The sequence below is a fragment of the Protopterus annectens genome, chromosome 8.part0 (genome assembly GCF_019279795.1).
Source record: "Protopterus annectens isolate FY-2018-M chromosome 8.part0, PAN1.0, whole genome shotgun sequence".
Lineage (NCBI taxonomy): Eukaryota > Metazoa > Chordata > Ceratodontiformes > Protopteridae > Protopterus > Protopterus annectens.
This window is the reverse complement of record NC_056741.1, coordinates 763394951-763407256: the sequence shown is the minus strand read 5'-3', so window position 1 is coordinate 763407256 and position 12306 is coordinate 763394951. Positions and strand designations below refer to the sequence as shown.

Here is a 12306-nt window from a genome sequence, read left to right as displayed (position 1 = left end):
TAGCTGTGAGACCCTCTTGCAGTATGTTAACATCCAATTGGGGAGTCGGTGACGGCATCCAACTTAGTCCTTCGCAAACTTGGTCAGCCACAGGCCCTTTGTCTTTGCCTGGACCTCTGAGAAGTATATGCCAAACAGTAGGGGTCCCAGGACAGATCCCTGATGGACACTGATGGTCTGCTGTCAGAGGTGGTAGCATGTATTTTGACCTTGTTGGGTCCCTTCTGTGAGCCAGTTGGCCACCCATCTGACTAGATAGGGTTCAACCCCAAGTTGTGTTAGCTTTTCGATGATGCCTGAGTGGTGGATTGTGTCGGAGGCTTTGGCCAGGTCAAATTGAGCTGTATATACTGACTTTCTCCTTATCCAGGGCCTTGGTGACAGTCTCTGAGGTCAACTAGGTTCAATAGGCAAGATCTGCCCCCGACAAATCCAAATTGGGTGGGGTTGAGTGCTTGGAGGTTGCCTATGTCCTTGTTTATGAGATCCATAATAATATGCTCCATGACTTTTACAGGTCAGACTTGTCAAGCTGATGGAGCGATAGTTTCCCGGGTCAGTAGTGGCACCACCTTTGTGCAAAGGGGTGATGGCAGTTTTCCATTCTGTAGTCATGGTGTGGTTGAATAGGGTGCTCAATGGCAAAGCTAGTTCATGCTGGTGATGGTGCAGAATGCAGCCTGGGATACTATCTGGTCTCATGGAAGCTGTGTTCTCTGCCTTGGGTAAGGCCTTTAACAACTGTCTCACACCTCACGCCTCTGTAGATAAAGTATTGGGGATGTGTTAACTGGGCCATTGGGGAAGGAAGTTTGTGCTGAACCTAAGTCAGCAGGATCTGTTCAAGTGGTATTCTTAAGTACTAGTTCGGAGCAAACTTGTGCTTTGCCATGTAGTTTCCTAATGTAACTGAAGAAGGATTTGTGGTCTCCTGTTTTGGAGGCTAGTTTCAACTCCTAATTGGCTTTGGAGGTTTTCACTGGTGATCTAATTTGTTGAGGCAGAGGGAGTTTTTCCAATTTGGAATTTTGTTCCTTTTTACCCTTGGACAACAGTTTCTTCTTTTTGTTGTAAAGCCTGTTGATAGAGGATATCCACCAGACAGGTTTGTGTTTCCTTGAGGAGCAGATTTTAGTTCTGTTGGGTATGGCTGTGTCCATGCAGTTGTACAGGTGCTTATATACTGCACTGGTGTAATGTTTCATACTTTTCTGCATTGTCTGAGGTGGAGGGGGGTGTAAAGCTGCGGATACCCTCCCTTAGGAGGAGGTAGTCAGCTTTTGAGAAGTTGTTTAGCCTGGTTATGGCTGGGGAGAGGTTGGGTGTTATAGAAACTTTGAGACAGACCGTTCTCCACCTGATGAATATTGCTTTCACAAATTCAGTCTATTTCTGTGAAATTTACTCTACCTTTTCTAAAGATTCCACTTCCAGTTCTTTTATCGACTTTACAGTATTTGGAATTTCCATTACATTTGGTATAAATTTTGATTTATGTGTTTTAGTAATTGCTTTTTTTGACAGCCAGTAGCATTAAACCTAGTAAAGTCTTACTGTGTCTAGGAAATTCAGATCCTATATACCAGCAGTTTCCGACCTTTTTTGCACCAAGGACCGGTTTCATGTAAGACAGTTTTCCACAGACTGGCCATCACGCGCATATAAAAATAAAGCATAAAGTGCATAATAAATACAACTCTCTCTAATCAGTGGGAGCCCTGAGCTCGTTTCCCTGCAACGAGATGGTCCCATGTAGTAGTGATGGAAGACAGTGAGACCCTAAATGTGTTCCTCCTGCCCAGTCTACTCTAATTTTGTATTGGTTGCTGTCACTGTAGAAAACCCTGCCTCAAATATAGAATGCTGGAAATAGAAGCAGAGTTTTCAGTGCTTATTCTAGCAACTTTCTAAAGCTTATAAGAACAATTTTTAAAATCTGTCCCCATTTTGGGGGTTTTGTTTCCCCATTATTTTTTGGTTTTGTCCAAATCTCTTGTGCTAAGAAGTTGAGAGGTATGCTACTTGCACATGGATTTGCTCTAAAAGGCACTAGCATCTACAATAGTACTGAAATGACACACTAACGAGTTTATCTGGTGTTTCAAGTTCTGAAGTATCCCATCTCCGGTTCTTTCTGGGACAAGTATGTAAAAAGTAATAAAAGCTTGTATGAAAAAAAGTTTTGAATGATCTGCTGGCGTTGCCTGTCTGTAACAAATTCCCATCACATTTAAAGCTTACTTAACCTGGACCAGTAAGAATCGGAGCTGTAAAAAGAGCTTCCATGATTCCTCTAAGTGAGCAGATAGGAGAAGGCGCAACAGCTGTGCATTCTCCAGGACCATTTTTGTAGTGTCTTGCAGCAGATTTTTGGTCATTCAAGACTTTTGTCAGTTTGACCAAATCGCAGTTGCGCAAAAACCAGTGCGTGCGTGATTGGATGAATTGTAGTGCTGGTCATTGGCTCCCCTTGCCTCTAGAGTGGATAGTTGATTGGTTTGTATACTGCAGTGCCAGTTGGTTTGTATACTGCAATTATAGCCAATCAAAACTTGTGGATCCACCACTGTTTGATGCGGAACAGCTGAGTAGTAGGCAATTTCAATGTTAAATGTGGAATTTCGCATGATCCGGAGCACTTGGCTGCCCAGCTTGTGTTCTGTCAACTTTGTAAGTTTTTATAAGAGCGATATTTAAAATTTGTCCATATTTTGGGGCTTTGTCTCCTATTATTTTTGGCTTTGTCCAGATTTTTTGCGCGCAGAGGTTGAGATCTCTGGGTTCTGTCCTGATTTATTGAGAGAGAGTGTGAGCAGTATGGTCAAGAGGGTATGCAAACCTCTTAATTCATGCTGTTGCTGCCAAGGATCACTCGCATTCCTGCCTCTGTTCACTCTCTCAGACCCACACACAGTCTGTTCTGCTTTTATGCACTCATTCACTCATACACGCAGACAGAAACACGCACACTTTTTTTTTTCAGTTTATTTTACACTTGCTAAACAGCAAAAGCTGTGCTTAGCGAATGTAAAGTAACTGCTTGCTCGATGTCACTGTTCACTTTCTCCTACATACAGTCTTCTAGTTTCGCACATGCATACATTCTCGTTTCATGCACACATTTACATACACACTTTCACTTGTTTCACTCTCAAATGATCCAGTACCCGGTGGTTGGAGACTGCTGCTATATCCCATCTCAAAGTTAGTCCTGTTGAGGTTAGCATTGTGCCATTTCACTATTTTATTGCAGCAGCTGGACCCATCTCCATTTGGATTAATCATGGGTAGGTCATGCTTACTCAACCTGGTGGAATTTTGTTGAAAAGGTTGGCAAAGCAATTGATCAAGACAAAATTGTACACATAGCATGCCACGACCTGGCCAAAGCTTTTGACAAAATTCCATTCAGGCATAGTAGGCTAAATTAACTTGAAATAAATCCCTCTACCACCTGCTAGATTGTCAGCTGGCTGACCAATAGGACTGAGGAAATTTAGAGGAAGTTAATTCCACAAAGAGACCAGTCAACAGTGGAGTCCCCCAAGGCTCTGTGCTGGGACCTTTCCTGTTTGGCATCTAGTTTTCTGAAGTAAAAGCCAATACCAAAGGGCACTGGCTGTCTAAGTTTGTAGATGACTGCAAGCTAGGAGCATTCATTGAATCCCCAGATGACCTGGCCTTCCTACAGGAAGGTTTGTTCCAAATATAAAATAACTAGTGTCAAAATCATGATCTAAAACTACTCAATACCCTGTCACCATACTTTACATCCTACAGACTGCAAACAAGTGACTTGTCCCTGGTGTAAAATGCATTCTTTAAGCCAGTACTGCAGAATTTTACTGTATATATCAGCAAGTCAAATGACATTAGAAATACCCTATCTGGGGGACCAAACCTCTTCTGCAACATCAATATAATGGTTTAGAGGGATAGGTATATCTCCATGAGGATACCACTGCTCTGGAACAGACTCCCAGTCAATATAAAACAAAGCTTATCCCTGAAGTTCATCGTGCATACAGCTGCAGTCATTACAGAAGGGTTATCCTGCCATCAGGCGGGTCCTCGGTCGGCCGAATTCCAAAGTCTAGGTCCGGCGTCTGTTGTTGTCACTTCTTCCCTGACGTCAGTGCGACAGGGGTATAAAAGAGGCAGCCAACGCCATTTTCTTCAGTCTTTCTTGCCGCGCGGTGCCCGAATCAGAAGCAGTTCGCAAGTGCCGGTCGGCCAGCTCCTGAGATTTACGAAAGTATTTCAGCCGAAGTCTTCTTTAAAGCTAAGTACCCCATGGGGAAACTCTTCTTGCCTCTGACCGATGTCAGACAAAGTTAATAATTGCATTTCTTGTGGGAAGCAAATACCGCATAAGGATTTTCACTCTTTCTGTATACCTTGCTTAGGCCCAGACCATGACGTCTCGGCCTGCCATTTTTGTGCTAGGTTCAACAAGTGCAATATTAAGCGCCGGGCGGAGTTCGCCCATCATTATTTTGTCAAAAAAATTTAATTATGTCGTCTGATACACCGACACCAGTTTTAAGCAAAAGACGCAAAGATAAGGACAGTCATCTGAGGTCCGCACCGAGTACGGAGACCATGCTTAGGCCGACTACCGGTTCTCAGCGAGGCGCCTATGCAGCCCCTGAATACAGATTAAACTATTTTACCGGTGACTTCAGTACCCGAGGTCGCAGGCTCCTCTGTCTCAATTCCTACTGCTGATACCGACGCCACTCTTGGCGGGGAAACTCAAAATTTAGTCAGGCCTACCATTTCTGAAGGCGTCTTCAGGCCTTCCACCTTCTCAATTAAATCCTTCACTAAATCTAAAGGAGCCATGAAAACTATAAAAACAGGGTCCTCGGACCTCCTCTCAAGGCCCCATGCCTAAAAAGCAGATGCTAAAAATGGTTGAGGATTTGATAACTCATCAGGGGTTCTAAACCCCCCTCTGACAAAAGACCCAGATTGGAGGAAGCCTACCCTTCCTCAGACCAGGCTTCTATTACTTCAGAACGTTCTGAGGACCAGGATTATGCCTATTCCCCTTTCGAAGACTCTGATGCTGCGGAGTCTATTCCCTCGGTCTCCCCCCCCTGAGGATTACTCTTTTTTTTTTTTGGGGGGGGAAACCCTGCATACATTGAGGGAACACTTTCACTGGGAAGGCCAAGATTACTCAGATTCCAAGAAGAGGCTCAGGGAATTTCTACTGCTCCCCCAGCATAGGCCCCCGGCTATCCCTCCTGTTTTAGATATTTTGGATGATGTGTACACAGAAGCCCGCCTTAATCCAGATTCTTTACCTCCAGCCCCTGCTAAACCAGACAGGTATTTACCGGGTCCCTGATTCTCACCAGTTCCTTTTATAAAAGCCATACTGCTGACCCATAAACTATTTCACAGGGTCCCAAGGGAATTAAGGCCTCTACTGCTAAAAACCCTTTACCTTCAGAGAGATTCCAGAGCATTAAAAAGGTGTATCCATCTGTCACTTTAACCATGAGGGCATTAAACTGTCAATTCCATATGTTAAAGTACCAACAGTTTCTGTTATCTCAGTTGAAAAGCAAAATGGCACAAACAGAACAACCAGATTTGAAAGAGTTGCAGGATTTGTTGCATGGTGCAGAGCAAGTGGGTAAACATACCGTGCAGTGTGGTTTTGATGCTTTAGAGGCCTCATGTAGAGCTGCTGTCACGGGGTCTGTTATACATAGACATGCTTGGCTCAGAGCAAACCTTACCGGATCATGTCAAAGCAAAGTTATTAGATGCACCACTTCAAAAAGATGTATTGTTTGGTGTTGAAGCTGATGAGGTACCAAAGAAAATGGAGGAAAAAGCAAAATCTATGCAAACAGTGAAAGATTTTCTACAGGTACAACCTCCACGCTTCAGCAGAAACTGGCCTTCAAAAAAATTGGTCCTTTCCAGCCACGGACAGACCTCAAAGGGGCAGATACAGACGCCCAAGGGGTAGAGGACAACCTCGGGGATCTAACAAGACAGTGGCAAGCACCAACCCCTAGAGGTGGAGAAGACAGATCAGTTATTTAGAAAACCGACACAATGACTTCCCCCTATGCTTGCCAAGCAAAACTTTAATGGCAGCACCTTTGGGCGGAAAACTGGCATTATTTTCAAAAAACTGGCATATTGTTACAAAAGACAAATGGATTCTGGACATAATAGACAGAGGCTACAGGTTCCACTTTCACACCCTTCCAAAAATGAGAAGCATGCCAAACCTGCCACAAAATCAAAGGGCAGAGGCACAAAGACAAATTTCCGCTCTCATGGATATAAAAGCGATTCAAGAGGTACCTGCAAAAGAAAAAGGTCAAGGTTTTTATTCCAGACTATTCCTGGTACCAAGGAAAGACAAAGATTGGAGACCCATCTTAGACCTACCCATCCTAAACACATATCTACAGGTGCCAAAATTCAAGATGCTCACATTACAGCAGCTTCTTCCCATGCTGGGCAAGGAGTCTTTGCTGGTAACATTGGACCTCAAAGAGGCATACCTGCATGTCCCTATCAGACAAGATTGCAGAAGATAACTCAAATTTCTTGCAGGTTCAACCCATTACCAATTCTCTGCATTGCCCTTTGGCATATCTACTGCGCCCAGAGTGTTTACGAAATGCCTGGCATCAGTAATTGCCTCCTGCAGACAAGGAATACAAATCTACCCATATCTGGACGGCTGCCTGATCCAAGCTGACAGCAAGGACATTCTATTGCAGCATTTGGCGTTTGTAATAAAACTGTTAAACTTCCTGGGATACACAGTGAACAAAAAGTCAAGACTAATACCTTCTCAACAGAATTTTCCTGGGTGCCAGCTTAAATACAACCACCAGATGGCCTACCTCACGCCACACAAACAAGGGCAACTGTCTCAGTACTTCAGCAAAATGGCAACTTTCACCAGACTAACTGCAAGGAAAGTCCTGCAGGCTCTGGGATTCATGGCATCTTGCATCCTACTAAACCTATGTGCAAAGCTGCATATGAGGAAACTACAATGGTACCTAAAAAAACTTATGGTCTCAACACAGCCACAGCTTGGAAACAATTATACCACTCATTCCATGCCTTCAAAAGGAATTTTTGTGGTGGGCTCAAGCATGCCAACGAAACACAGGTCTCCCTTTCTGTGTACCTCAAGCAACTCAAATCATCACAACGGATGCCTCAGACTATGCCTGGGGAGCACACATGGCAGATCAGTGCGTTCAGGGAAAATGGTCCCAAAAAGAGAGGCACCAACACGTCAACCAAAAGGAGATGCTAGCCGTGCAAAATGCTCTTATGACCTTCAAAGACGTACTGCATCCAGGCCAGCTATTGATAAGGACAGACAACACCACAGTCATGTGGTACATAAACAAACAAGGGGGGAACTCATTCATATCCCCTGTGCAGGCAAGCCATGACCCTATGGAACACAGCACTGGAATTGGAAATTCAGCTACATGCACAATTCCTGCCAGGAAAGGAAAACACACTGGCAGACAACCTAAGCAGAAATATGACAGATCCAGACGAATGGAAGTTGCATCCTAAGTTTTCTCAAAGATAACTCAGGCATGGGGACAGCCAGACCTATATCTATTTGCTACCCACAGAAATTACCAGTTGAAAATTTGTTCAAGGACCTATCATCCACATGCCTGGAAAGTGGACGCACTCTCTTTCTTTCAATTGGGCAACATTGACAGTTTATGCCTTCCCGCCTCTTCCTGTACTGACCAAAGTTCTATTTAAAAGCCAGAGCAGAGAGGCCACAAATGATTCTCATTGCCCCAGACTGGCCACAACAACACTGGTATCCACTCCTGAAGAGCCTGACACACTCTCCACCATGGATCCTACCTCTAGTACCTCTTCTGTTGTCCCAGCACAACTACAAAACCCTTCTCAGCCAGCTCAAAACCCTACATCTAGTTGCATGGAGAATACCTTAACTTCCCAACAAACTCTCCTCTCCAAGGAGGTGCAGGATGTCATCTTGGAGGCCAGAAGACCTTCTACTAGAAAAGCCTACTCCGCCAAATGGAAACTATTTTGTTCCTGGAATCAAGAAAAGGGCCAGAAATACTTGGGTAATAAATATACCTCAAATTTTACAGTACCTAGCTGAGATGTTACAGTGGCCTTTCCTTCTCCTCCATCAAGATCCATGCTTCAGCCATTTCTGCACACTACAACACAGACCCCCCTTTATTCTCACATCCTCTATTAAGGCAGTTCCTCAGAGGGGCAAAAAATATAAAACCCCCAAGGAAACCAGTTCCAGCTTGGGACATCAACTTCGTATTGGAAAAGCTGACCCTGCCTCCCTTTGAGCCGGCTTCTTCAGCAGAGCTACAATACTTGTCATGGAAAACAGCCTTCCTTCTGGCTATCGCCTCAGCACGCACGGTTTCGGAACTGCAGGCCCTCATGGCTGTGCAACCATTCATCATTTTCCATCAGGACAGAATTTCCTTACGAACCAACCCTACCTTGATGCCAAAGGTAGTATCCAGTGTAGCTTTGAATCAGACTATCCACTTACCTACCTTTTATCCAAATCCACAGAACAAAGGGGAGACTACTACATTCCTTGGACATTCACATACAACTTCGTTATTACTTGGACAGAACAAAGCCATTCAGGAAATCTGAGCAACTGTGTCCTATGCTACAGGTGCTCAAGGAAAGGCCATTTCCCAACAGACAATTTCAAAATGGATAGCCCACTGCATACGCTTTTGTTTTTCATTTCATGGAAAATCTGTGCCTGCATACTTCAGATCCCACTCCACCACGGCCACAGCTACCTCTGCAGCTTTCCTCAGGGGGGTCCCTATGAAGGACATTTTGGAAGCAGCTACTTGGAGCTCAGTGCACAAGCACTACCACCTTCCACTATACTCAATCTAGAGCGGGCTTTGCCACAGCAGTCCTGCAGGGCATCCTCGCTCCTCCTAGTTCCACTTAGTGCCTACCACCCTTACTTAGCTTTGGGATTCTACACATCTGTAATGACTGCAGCTGTATGCACAATGAACATAGTACAGTTTTGTACCTACCATAAATGTAGATGTTAGAGTGCTCCTACAGCTGCAGTCCAGGTTACCCCCCCCCCCTCCGTCCCCTCTTAGGGCAAGCCTTATGACAATCACCTCTATCATACAACCTATTTGGGGTATTCTTTTATGGTGTATTTGCTTGCAACTGTTTTTTGATTTATCTATATTGCATGTTTGCATAACATTATGTTTTGCCTTCCTTCTGGGGACACCTGACATCTGGGGCAAGAAAAACTGAAGAAAATGGCGTCGGCTGCCTTTTTTTTTTTTTTTTTTTTTTTTTTAATACTGCTGCCGCACTGACGTCAGGGAAGAAGCGACTACAACCGACGCCGGACCTAGACTTTGGAATTCGGCCGACCGAGGACCTGCCTAACAGCAGGATAACCCTTCTGTAATGACTGCAACTGTATGAGCACTCTAACATTTACACTTATGGTAGGTACAAAACTGTACTTTCCTGTTTAAGCACAAGTTGGATCTGTGGATGGAAAACGGAAAATTTTAACCCAGGACTGCCACTCATATTGCTAATGGACAGAGAGAGCTCCTAAATGGTTTATCCCATGAATGGGTATCCTCAAATTATCTATGGTATGATACCAGTTCTCATTGGGGTACTGTGTAATTATCAACCATGGCTAAGGCTAATCTTGAACCAAATGGAATAGGTTATTCAAAAAGTGAAATTGGCTAGACTTAAACTGGCCGGCTAGGGCAGCTAGCATAGTAATTTACCTATGAACCTATAAATAGTTCAGAAGCTGTCCATGTTGGACTTTCTGTATATTTGCTGTATGGTTAAATGGTAGGATGTAGGAGACTGAGAAAATTGTGCCTGAACTTGGGAAAATTGACTAGTGGAGTATCATTGGGGGGGGGGGGGTTGTTTTGTGTCATTTTCAGTTTGCTTCAGGCATATCTAAGGGAAGAGAACAGTATGACCCTCTCAGTGATGACGCAAGAATAGGTGTTGCAGTGGTGGGCTGGGAAACAGTCTGAGGAAGGATTTGGAACAGATGACCAAATGGGCAGAAAGGTGAAAATTGAGGTTCACAGCAGACTATTACAGAATACTTGGGTCACATCAGCTCTGACGTGAAGTATCAGTTTGGAGTAGTGAAGGAAAACTGGTATGAGAGTAGGAAAAAAGATCTGCATATGTTCATCGCACGTAGTCTGGGCTACTAGGAACAGAGTGAGAGGGCAATAGAAGCAGCAGCCAGAATGTTGGGTTGTATCTTCGGGGGGGGGGGGTCAGAGGGGGTCAGACTTCTGTAGCAAAGCGGTAATGTTGCCACTCTGATCTTGGTCATGTTGCATCTTGAGTGCTGTTCGCGTTTCTGGAATCTGAGAGAGGACGGGGACATAAGGCTGGTTGAAGTATTCCACTGGAAAGTCTGTGCAAATATCTGTGATAGAGGAGGAAGGACTATAACCTGGGGTTAGAGCAGCTGACACTCTCGTCTTTACCTGAAACCAAAAGAGATGGATTAGGAGGATGGTCATGCATGTGTCAGGAATAGGAGGATGGTCATGCATGTGTCAGGGAGATGTAAAAGGATCATTCTGAGCCGTAAAGATAGAGGAAGTAAAGAGGCAGACAGCAAATTGTATGGACTAAACATTCACTTGGGTACTGCTTAATAGAGAGGGTGGAGAGGGTTCACCAAATGGACTTTAGGAATGTGTATATGCTGGGGGAGGGGATACCACTGGCATTCAAGGGAGAATTGGGCCAGTAGTAAAAGGTTAAAGGAGAAGGTTGTGTTGAATGGGGGAAGAGAATGTCAGATGCACCCACATGCCTTGACACTCAACTGAAAAGCTAAATTCAAGCACGTTCTCTGTTTAAATATTCTGTTTTTATAAAAATATCTTTATATGCTAAATGTTTAGTGCTTCCTTTTAAGGATCCAACAAATTTTAATCCTAAGATGTGCCACTCTTTTCTAATAAAAAAGTCAACTTCTCTGAAGTGATTTTCGATCACCTTTGTTTTTTTTTAGAGGAATTAATATTCTAACCAAACACCCTACCTTGCCGATTCACAAGCACTTTATGTAGTTCAAGTTAGGCATGTGTAAGCAGACTTCATCCATATATAGAGGGAGTTAAATTGAAGCCTTGTAATATGTATCCTGGATCCAGTAGCCCCTTACTGGAATAGCTAAAGGTTCCAAATATTAAAGCAAAGGGGAAGGAGGACATCATTGCCTTCTATCCCTATAGTGCGAGATTACCAAGACATAAATGTGGACTAAACTGCTAAAAATTGCACTCGCCAGGTAGAAAAAAAAAAAAAAACTCATCACACAATAATTCTGCTCAAGCTAGTTGAGAAACTCCAGTTACTGCAGGAACAGATTTATAACTTAAGAAGTTGAGCACTTTCATCCCGTATATTTGGAACTTGATCATAACTGAGAAACTCTCCTTGAGCTAATGTTTTGTAATGCAGTTGATTGATAACAATCTATTTGCATAATCGGTGCAAAAAAAAAAAAGTTAAGACACTACAAATCCGCACTAAATAATACATGAATACATCCATTTAGCAAATGTGTATAAGCGTTAAAATTACAACAAAAATGCTCCTTGTATGAATACTGGTTAGTGTTTTTAAATTAGTATATAGTATAAATTATGTAAAAGAACGTAATTGAAGTTTTAACTTTGCTGCCCTCAGCTTCAACAAGCTGCATAAAGAGACTGCATCATTTAACCCTTGCTTTTCACTTGCCTTCAGTTGCACTTGCCATAATAACTCCCTGTATTCTACGATAGCCTTCCAAGAGCTGCCTCTTTGGTTCTTAGTCACTTATTCTAAAATGAAAAATATTTTCCATTTCCCACACAACTAACACTATGCCTGTATAAAGGATTCATCTCCTTTTTATGATTAACATCAAAACAATGTTCATGGATCCTTTTTTGGAGAGAGCTCTTGTTTTCCCTCATAAAATGTTGTTGTTGTTGTGTATTTCGGCTTTTCCCAGTTAGGGGTCACCACAGCAGAGCTCCGGTCTGCTAATGATTGGCAGTTGATTTTTACGTACCGAGTTGCCAGCCCTGACGCCCAACCTTCAACGAAGGAATGCCCATTCACACATGACTCCATGCAGAAGACGCTCTAGCTGAGAGTCTAACCGGACAGCGTATTACTGTGAGGTGACCACGCTATCGCAGCACCACCACCGCGGTTTTATAACAA

General features: G+C 43.6%; 1 protein-coding gene across 1 annotated transcript in view; it reads left to right on the top strand.

The window, feature by feature from the left end:
* CDC14A (cell division cycle 14A) overlaps window positions 1-12306 on the top strand; it is a 1552589-nt gene that overhangs the window by 93920 nt on the left and 1446363 nt on the right. The window lies entirely within an intron of this gene.